We start from the raw sequence: 8970 nt of genomic DNA, 5'->3' as shown, positions 1-8970 counted from the left end.
TCCAGGCCAGCTAGGGCTACACATTGTGACCCTACTGCAGAAAGCAGAACATATGTTATTAGTGCCATTTATAGACTTAGATTCTGAAGCCCACTAAATCCTTCAATTAAGAGAAACAAGATTTGAAAAAATACCAAAAATTAAAAGTTCCAAGTTACCCTTATAAAACAGGGAGAAAAAAAGATGGTATTCATTTACTTTCACTAGCTGTCTTTATTACATAAAACAGTGACTGCCACCTTCAAACACAGTGAAGACTCATCTGAGACTTCATTCAGAAAGCTCCTAAATGTGGCACTATAACTTGTATTGGCCATGAAGTATGCCATTTGTGGTGGCAATTCTAAACAAAATGACCTGTTCTCTCAGAGCCTCTAAATACAGGGATTGGAAGGATCTGGAATCACTTAGTTCATCCTGCTGATCTGAGTCAAAAACTCTAAGACATCCACACTTGTGGTTTTATCATGGGCCCTTGGATCCCATAGGAATTCATAGTGAGGGGGATCACTGTCAGGCACTGGATTGTATTCCAGATACCCTTCCTGTACAAAAGTTTCAATGAAAACCTTCTTGGCATTCCCAGCTACATAGTGATTTTCCATGGGACTTACTCCCATCATATTTAGTGCTCGCCAGATCACATTCTCACTGACACGGTTGCCATGCATGCAGATGACACCTAGGGCAATTATTAGAAGGCCTGTTTTGGGCATGCCTTGGCCATTAGTAAGCATCCCATCGTAAGTGATTCCCAGGGCAATGACAAGGGCATAGGTGTGGACCACAGGATCCACTTCTATCATGTCAATGCCAAAGACCAGCTTCAAACCCTCAGAGGCCTCATTAAAGATCATATTGTAGTGCTGCTCATCATCTTCTGCAATCTTTTCTATAATTTCTGCCTGGTTGGTCAGCTCCTTCAATCTATACTTGAGGAGCAGGAACTGAACCAAATGAGCCACCTTTGCACTTAGTGCATGGTGCACTACCATGGGGCCTTCCAGCTCCCCTATTTGGTTGTCAGAGGCCCCACCAGATGGGGATATTGGAGTGGAGGCCATGACAGTGGGAGGAAATATGGCTCATTGAGGACTCTGATGAAATTTTGGTATCCCACCAGCAGGTGTCTTCCTGGGGATCGTTGGGCTAGTGGAAAGGAGGACTTGTTGTCATTGGACTCTTCTCCCTCAGCCACAGAAAGATCAGAACTCATCCGGCCCCATTCTTGTCTTGGGGCCTGAGATTCTCCCTGAAAGGTGCAATACCACCTCTTCTGACCGTGAGGCATGATGTTCTTGAAGCTAGCAGGTAGGAGGATGGGCAGGAACACAGCGATACAGACTCAGACCTGGGGCAAGAAGAGAGCAGTGTGAGAATACTTTGCTGAAAGTTACACCTCTGAAACCTCTCAAAATGGCCTGCTGCAGTTTTTCTCTTAGGTGGTACTGTATGGCCACAGGGGAACCTGTATTTCTGTCAGTTCTATTACTTATGACACTGAAGGAAGTAGTGAGAAATGTCTTTAGAGCACAGCTAGGTTACAGAGCTTGACACTCCAGTGGGGCAGGGAAATGTGAAGTCCCTGTGTTCTGGGGTGGATGGGACCCTTGGTATCTCACTTTAACTCCTGAATCTGCTTGGCCTTCCCCTATGTCTGACCTGAGGATACTGCCCCAGACCAAGTCCCTGGAACTCCTGTAAGAGATATAGAGGCATCCCAGAGCTGCACACTGTGAAAACACTAGGTGCCTGGCCCTGATAGGAGAGGAGAGCTGGACTCTGGGTAGTTCCTCTTCTGTCTCATATCTTCAGTCACTCTTCGCACTGTCAGGGTCTGGACCCCACCTCTATTATGGTCTGAGGCCAACTTCTTGCAATGAAAGTCCACACCTTTGGGATGGGACAAGGCAGTGAGGGAACCTTGTATCCAGTTACCCTTTCCCAGGGTGACAGGGAGAGGTAACACACTTCACAAGGGTCTATGGGTATCAGGAAATAGAGCCTGTCTCATACATACCTTGATAAATTGCAAGGACTGAACTGCTTCCCCTAATGAGCTGAACCCACCTTCTTTAATGTGAAGATGTATTTCTGTGAGAAAGAAGAAAAAGGAAGTGAAGATACAGAATCCACCTACAATCCCCAGGTTTTCTCACAGCCAACAGAAACACTAGGTCCCATGTGATTGGGTGATGGGATTCTCTCAGTCCTCACCTTGACTTCTGATACAACTGGAATCTTCTCTGTTGACCTGAGTCAAGATTGTCTTGATATGCCGAGCAATGGTGGCGCACACCTTTAATCCCAGCAGTTGGGTGGCAGAGCCAGGTGGATCTCTGTGAGTTCAAGGCCAGCCTGGTCTCCAAAGTGAGTTCCAGGAAGGGCACAAAGCTACACAGAGAAACCCTGTCTGGAAAAACAAAACAAAACAAAACAAAACAAAACAAAACAAAACAAAACAAAACAAAATATGTCTTGACAGGGCCTTCAGCTCTCTGAGACCAATGACCTAGAAACAGACAGAGGGCTTAGAATGTTGGCGCTGCCCAGGACTGTGGGGATGATGGTGTCAAGGGTTGCACTGTAGACTTTTGTGGGGACCCTGTCTGTGCCATAGACTGGAGTTACCTCAGTCAGCCCTTGGTGTCTTTGACTCTTACCAGATCCTTTAATACCTGTGCCTAGCCGAGATTACCCACTAGGTTTAAATTCCTCATTTCCCCCTCAAATCCTGAAAACTCTCAGGAGAAGTGAACAGATAGCCATATCTCTTCAGCCCTGTTTGGGATCTTCAGGGTTGTCTACCTGATCTGGGCTCATCTCTGCTCATATAGTGTTCCCTAAATCCACCAGAAGTTTGTTCATTTGATGTGTCTCTTTTCTGACATCTCCCCTTTATAGCAGACCTCATATTCCCAGAGATTCTGCACAACCCTCATTTTTCCCTGACACCCCATAGGCCAAAGTGAAGGTGCACTGCATCTTGTTACTCTTCCCAGAGACTACCAGGGTTGGCAAGAGGGTGGAGGTAACCATGTGCTCTCAAGTGCAAGCTCCCCACTGTTGTTCTCCATTTCCTACCTTTAGTCTTCTTAAGACCTGGACCCTTCCCTCTGCTTAGGCAGTGTTCTTTGTAGTAAACCCCCCAAACTCTCTCAGACCTGGATACAGAAGTCAGAAATCACTTGCTTAGTAGTGCCTATTTGGGTTCAGGGCAAGGGTGTAGTTGTCCCATATCAGATTGGTCTCCATCCACAGTACTCCCAGTCCTTCCTAAATATTCATCTTGACTTCCATCAGTGTCTGGGACCCTTACTCTGCTGACCCAAAGCCCTACTTCTCCCTACAAAGCCTCTCCCCTCTCAGACCAAGTCCAGGTTTCTGTGGGACCCTTCTTGTATTAGAATTCTCCCCCTCACAGTCTGGACTTTCCCCCTCTAACATGACGTTTCCTTCATTTCTGATACCCAAGACAAAATCTTGGGAACTCCACATCTGGCCATAGATCCTGAGCCTCCCAGAGTTAATAGCGAGGGCATAATGGGGTGCTTTGGTGGCACTTTATCATCCCTTGCCTTTTCTCTATGACTCCTAGACTATTCTGGACACCATCATTTGGTAATCTCAGTATGCTGCCCCCGGACCAAGGCTCTGACTCCAGGAGACTCCTGAGACAGAAGGAGGGGTGAGGGGGAAGGGAGCTGGGTGTCCAAGTATCTCCCCTGAAATGCCTGTTTCCCTATGGTTCAGGGCTGGCAACAAGGTAAGGATAAAACCATCCTTGAAGTTTACTTGGAGGTTCCCTGTGTTTGGACTAGAGCTTCCCAAGTCTGTCCTTGGGATCTTACTGTGACCTCTCACAGAGCTATGCACACCAAAATCTACTGAAGTGGGGGATTAACAAGACAGCCCCTGTATGATACAGGACTGAAAACAGAAGCAGAGTCAGATCATTCTTGTGGGGGGTATCTCCATCAGGGGGAAACTTCTAAATGTATCTCCAAGGTCTCACCAAGTTCCCTAACAGAATCCTCTCATCTCAGTGGACCTCAGAACACAGTTCCAAATTCAAGAGTTCATTGCAGCAAAAGGAAGAAGTAGAAGAGCTCATTCCAACAAGGTGTCACTATTTGGTATAGGGTGAACAAAAGTGGTACAGATGGATTGTTTGGGTTTCTGCTGTCAGGACTGGGGCATCTCCAGTCTACTTTCAGAGTGTCTCAGAATCCTTCCATAAACCCCTGGGTCCTGTATAAACCTTAGAACATGGTTCTGAATTCCAAAGTCTACTAAAGCAGGTAGAGAGTATTAATTCTCTTTTGAACAAAGCCCACCCCTATTATGGTGCAGGGCAGATAAGAGCTGGGGTTAGACTTTTTGGAAATACAATTAGGACTGGGGCATCCTCAATCTACCCTCAAGATCTTACCATACTTCACAAAGCCTGACTCTCAAAAAAAAAAAAAGTCTCCTAAACTAAGTGTAATCTCAGTACTCAAGAGGCCAACCTAATTTATACAGAATTTCAGGATAGCTTTGGATACATAGTGGGGACCATCTCAAACAAAATGAAATAAACCAACCCCCCCCAAAAAAAGGCCCTGTCCCAGCTAGGCAGTGTTGGCACATGCCTTTAATCCCAGTACTCAGGAGGCAGAGGCAGGTGGATCTTTGAGTTCGAGGCCAGCCTGGTCTACAAAGTGAGTTCCAGGACAGCCAGGGCTGTACAGTGATACCCTGTCTCAAAAACTCAAAACAATAAAAAAGATAAAGTCTCTGATTATATTGGCATCTACACACATGCCCATAATAAAAACAAAAACAAACCTAACAACAACAAAAAAGACAAAAAGATAACTACTCTGGATTCTGTGAGTCTCTCCTGAGGAGGAAGAGACTAGAGTGGTGAAGTAGAGCTTACCACTGGATATGGGCACAGTGTGTCCCTCTGTCAGGTCTGGGGTCTTAACCTGTCTCTTCACATATCCTGGCTCTCAGAAAATGTTTTCTTCTTTTCTCTTCTCTTCTCTTCTCTTCTCTTCTCTTCTCTTCTCTTCTCTTCTCTTCTCTTCTCTTCTCTTCTCTTCTCTTCTCCTCTCCTCTCCTCTCCTCTCCTCTCCTCTCTCTCTCTTTCTCTCTCTCTCTCTCTTTCTTTTTCGAGACAGGGTTTCTCCTTGTAGCCCTGGCTGCCCTGGAATTTGCTCTGTGGACCAGGTTTCTTCAGCTGGGCATGATGGCACGTACCTTTGGTCCTAGCACTCAGGAGGCAGGGACAGATGAATCTCTCTGAGTCTGAGGCCAGCCTGGTCTACACATTGAGATCTAGCACAGACAGGGCTGTTACACAGCAAAATTCTGTCTTGAAAACAAACAAACAAAAAAAGCAGGGTGGTGGGGTAGTGGTGGTGGTGGTACATGCCAGTAATCTCAATATTAAGGAGGCTGGAGCACATGGCATTTCAAAGCTGACTTGGTCTACACAGTAAGTTATGGGGCAGTCTGAGCTATGTAGAGAGTATCCTGACCTAAAAATGAATCAAACCAAACCAAACCAAACAAGGCACTGAAGAGATGGATCACTGGAGCACTTGCTGTTCTTGCCGAGTACTAGAGTTTGGTTGTCTGCACCCACTTTGGGTGGTTCACCCTCTGGTAACTTGCTCACACACTGTAAATACACACATATACATAAATAAAAATAAAATAAACCCAACAAACAAAAACCAAAAGGTCAAAAATTAAGTGCTCTGGGAGTCTACTGGGGAGGAAGGGACTAGGGTGGGGTTTCTGGCTTTTTATGTGGGAGGCCCTCGCTCAGGGCACCTGTCTGCCCTCTTTCGGGGTGCTGCGTCCTGCCTCCAAGTTTCAACTTGTTCTCTCCGAGAGTTTAGATGTCTTTTGCTCGGCCAGCCTGATGGTTCTGAATCCCAGAGTCCACTGAGGTAAATTTCCTACAGTTGCCAGACTGACAGGAGGGACCAAGCTGCATTAAATGCTGACTGTCTCTCTGGGTTGTGCTTTTATAGTCCACCCTCAAGGTCACAGAACTGGAGCCTGCTCCATTCAAAATGGCTCCCAAGCTGGGTATGCTCTGTCACCTTTATACTCATGGACCCGTCAAGGCTGAAATAGTAGCACCAAGTTTGAGGCCAGTAAGGGCTACCCAGTAAGGGTCTGTCTCAAACACCGAAACCAACCAAGCGAAACACAACCATAATGGCTCTCACCTCAACCACTTTGCCACAGAAAGTGGGAGAGTTTCTCCAGGGGTGGTTTCGGGGACATGACAGCAGTGGTGGACATGACAGCAGTGCTGTCGGATTATCTGGGGGTCCTTTATCAGAGCTAGGGCTCCCTCACTCCACCCCCAAAGTCTTACCCACTCACTTCACAGCTCCTTCGTCTTCTCCTGCCTCAGGCAACCTTAGAACTGGGCTTAAACTCCCGGAATCCACCAAGGCAGAAGGTTCAAGCAGAGCGCCACCCTCTGGCATGTGTACAGCCATGCCCGAGGTACACACAAACAGCATGGGTACAGCTGGGTTTTTTGGAGACCTTCTATGAGGACTGCGGTTTTCTCAACTTACCCCCAGGGTTTCGTTTTCGCACAGATCTTGGTTCCATTTCTTCTCAGAGGACTCCAGAAAAATGCTCAAGCCATGTGGTGGAAGCAGAAGGCTTATTACTATTATATTTTGTGTGTATGTACAAGTAGTTCCACTTTGATTCCAGACTAATCACAGAGGAGCATGTGTATTATTAGGGGTTCCTCCAACTAGAGCAAGGCTTAAAAATATTCCTTTCTCATACAACACACCCCGTCCTCGGTTTCCCCTCCCTTCATTCCTCCCAGTCCCCCTCCCCTCCTCTAGATCTATGCCTCCTCCGTTTCTCTTCAGAAAAGAGCCAGCCTCCCAGAGTGAAGCTTTTCTAGTGTACCTTAAGCTATCATCTTACTTCTAAATGCTCAGTTTCTCTCTGCTCTGCAGGTCTGAAATGAGGACCTCAGAATAAGGTTCTCACCTCCACCCTCCGACTCTCCCAGATGAAATTTAGTGGATGTTACATTCCATAATTCACAATAAGGGAAGGAAGAACCAGACTCTCTAGAGGCCCACAGCCCTCATCAGGATGATAGACAGTGCCCCAGCCCCATCCTTGTCTGTAAGTGCACTGAGGCTTTTTGAGGAAGTCAGAAAACACCTGCCTGGTCACCCTGCCTGTGAGCCTTCTTAGGGGTCACAACAGGGATAAAACTGGGCTTCCATTCTTCTGGGTTTCAGAGTTCTTTCAATTTTTTTCTTCAGTCCTGACAGTACTGTAGTGGGTAGCCATTCCAGCCTTGTCCTGGAAGTTCCAACACCCACTGAGGCTCCGGTAATGGTCATGCCTACACGGCGGGCCTGAGAGAGGACTCTGAAGACCCAGGATCCAAATGAGAGGGATCTCTTGGTGCCCGAACCCTAGACTCTGGAGGTAGACCTAGCAGAGTTCTCCAGAGAATACTGCCGGAATGCTCCATACCTTAGCCAGACCCTGCAATCTACCTCTCCCTTTATTTGTAAGTTATGCTACAAAATAAACCTCCCTTTTAACTACGTGGAGTGGCCTTAATAATTTCACCAATACAGTACCTAAGCCATTTCTTTAAAACATTTTTAAAAGTTAAAATGTACTTCTATAATTTCCCCCTTTCCTCTCCTCCCTCCAACACCGCTCATGTGTAACCTCCATTGCTCCCTCTTGAATTCATGGTTTCTTTTTTCTCTAATTGTTATTAACACACATACACACACACACACACACACACACACACACACACACACACTTCTAAATAGATAAATCCAACCTGCTTTGTCCATTTAGTGTAATTGGTATGTATATTATTTTAGGGCTATCCTTTGGTATTGGATAACAAACTCAGGAACTTTACTTTGGGTCTGACTATTTCTCTCCTTCTCTCAACATTCCTTAATTCCTTGTAGTTCTTTGCCTAGGGGTAGGACCCCATGAAATTTCCCTCTTCTATGTTAATATATCTACACGTCTTGTTTAAGCAACTATACTGATGAGATATCATGGGTGAGGTTTCCCTGTCATATCTAGTAGACATGACCGTGTCACAGCATTTTCCCTAGTCCTCCAACTGTGTCTTTCTGCCCAGTCTGCCTTGATGTCCCCTGAGCCTTAGGTGTAGGAGTTTTGTTGTAGATGTTTCAGTTAGGTCTGGACATTCCCCAGTCAGCTGTTCTATGCATTTTGACCTGTTGTAGTTTTCTGTACTAGTCTCTGCCTATTGCAAAGAAAAGTTTATTTGATGAGGAGTATGTTTGCTAGTTTTATGCCAACTTGACACAAGCTGGAGTATTTGAGAAGAACCTCAGTTGAGAAAATGCTGCCACTAGATTGGCCTGTGGGCAAGCCTGTAGGACATTTTCTTCATTGATAATTGATGTGGGAGGGCCCAGCTAATGGTGGGTGGTGTCACTCCTAGGCTAGTGGTCCTGGATACCATAAGAAAGCAGGCTGAACATGCTGTGAGAAGGAAGCCAGTAAATAGCACAACTCCATGGCTCCTGCATCAGTTCCTACATCTCAGCTGAACTGTGCTGCTCAGCTTAAGCCTAAAAGCTTAATCAGGCTAAAAGCTTCTAGTTTCTGGTCTTCACGCCTTATATACCTTTCTGCTTTCTGCCATTACTCCCTGGGATTAAAGGCTCACTTTCTGGGATTAAAGGCATGAGTCTCCATGCTTGGCTGTATCCTTGAACACACAGAGATCCAGGTAGATCTCTGCCTCTGGAATGCTAGGATTAAAGGTGTGTGCTACCACTGCCTAACCTCTATGTTTAATATTGTGGCTGTTCTGTTTTCTGACCCCCAGATAGGTTTTAGGGTGCACAATATTTTGGGGAACACAATACCACCACAATTTTCCTACTATTGAGTTGGCCATAAGTCTTGTTA

At 46.1% G+C, this 8970-nt stretch overlaps 1 pseudogene; it reads right to left on the bottom strand.

Annotated features, from left to right (window-relative positions):
- Positions 1-439: 439 nt before the first annotated feature.
- LOC118574630 lies at positions 440-1291 on the bottom strand (annotated as a pseudogene).
- Positions 1292-8970: the final 7679 nt, after the last annotated feature.

The sequence above is a fragment of the Onychomys torridus genome, chromosome X (genome assembly GCF_903995425.1).
Source record: "Onychomys torridus chromosome X, mOncTor1.1, whole genome shotgun sequence".
Taxonomy (NCBI): Eukaryota; Metazoa; Chordata; class Mammalia; order Rodentia; family Cricetidae; genus Onychomys; species Onychomys torridus.
Note: the sequence above shows the minus strand (reverse complement) of the source record. Positions and strands in the feature narration are given on the sequence as shown.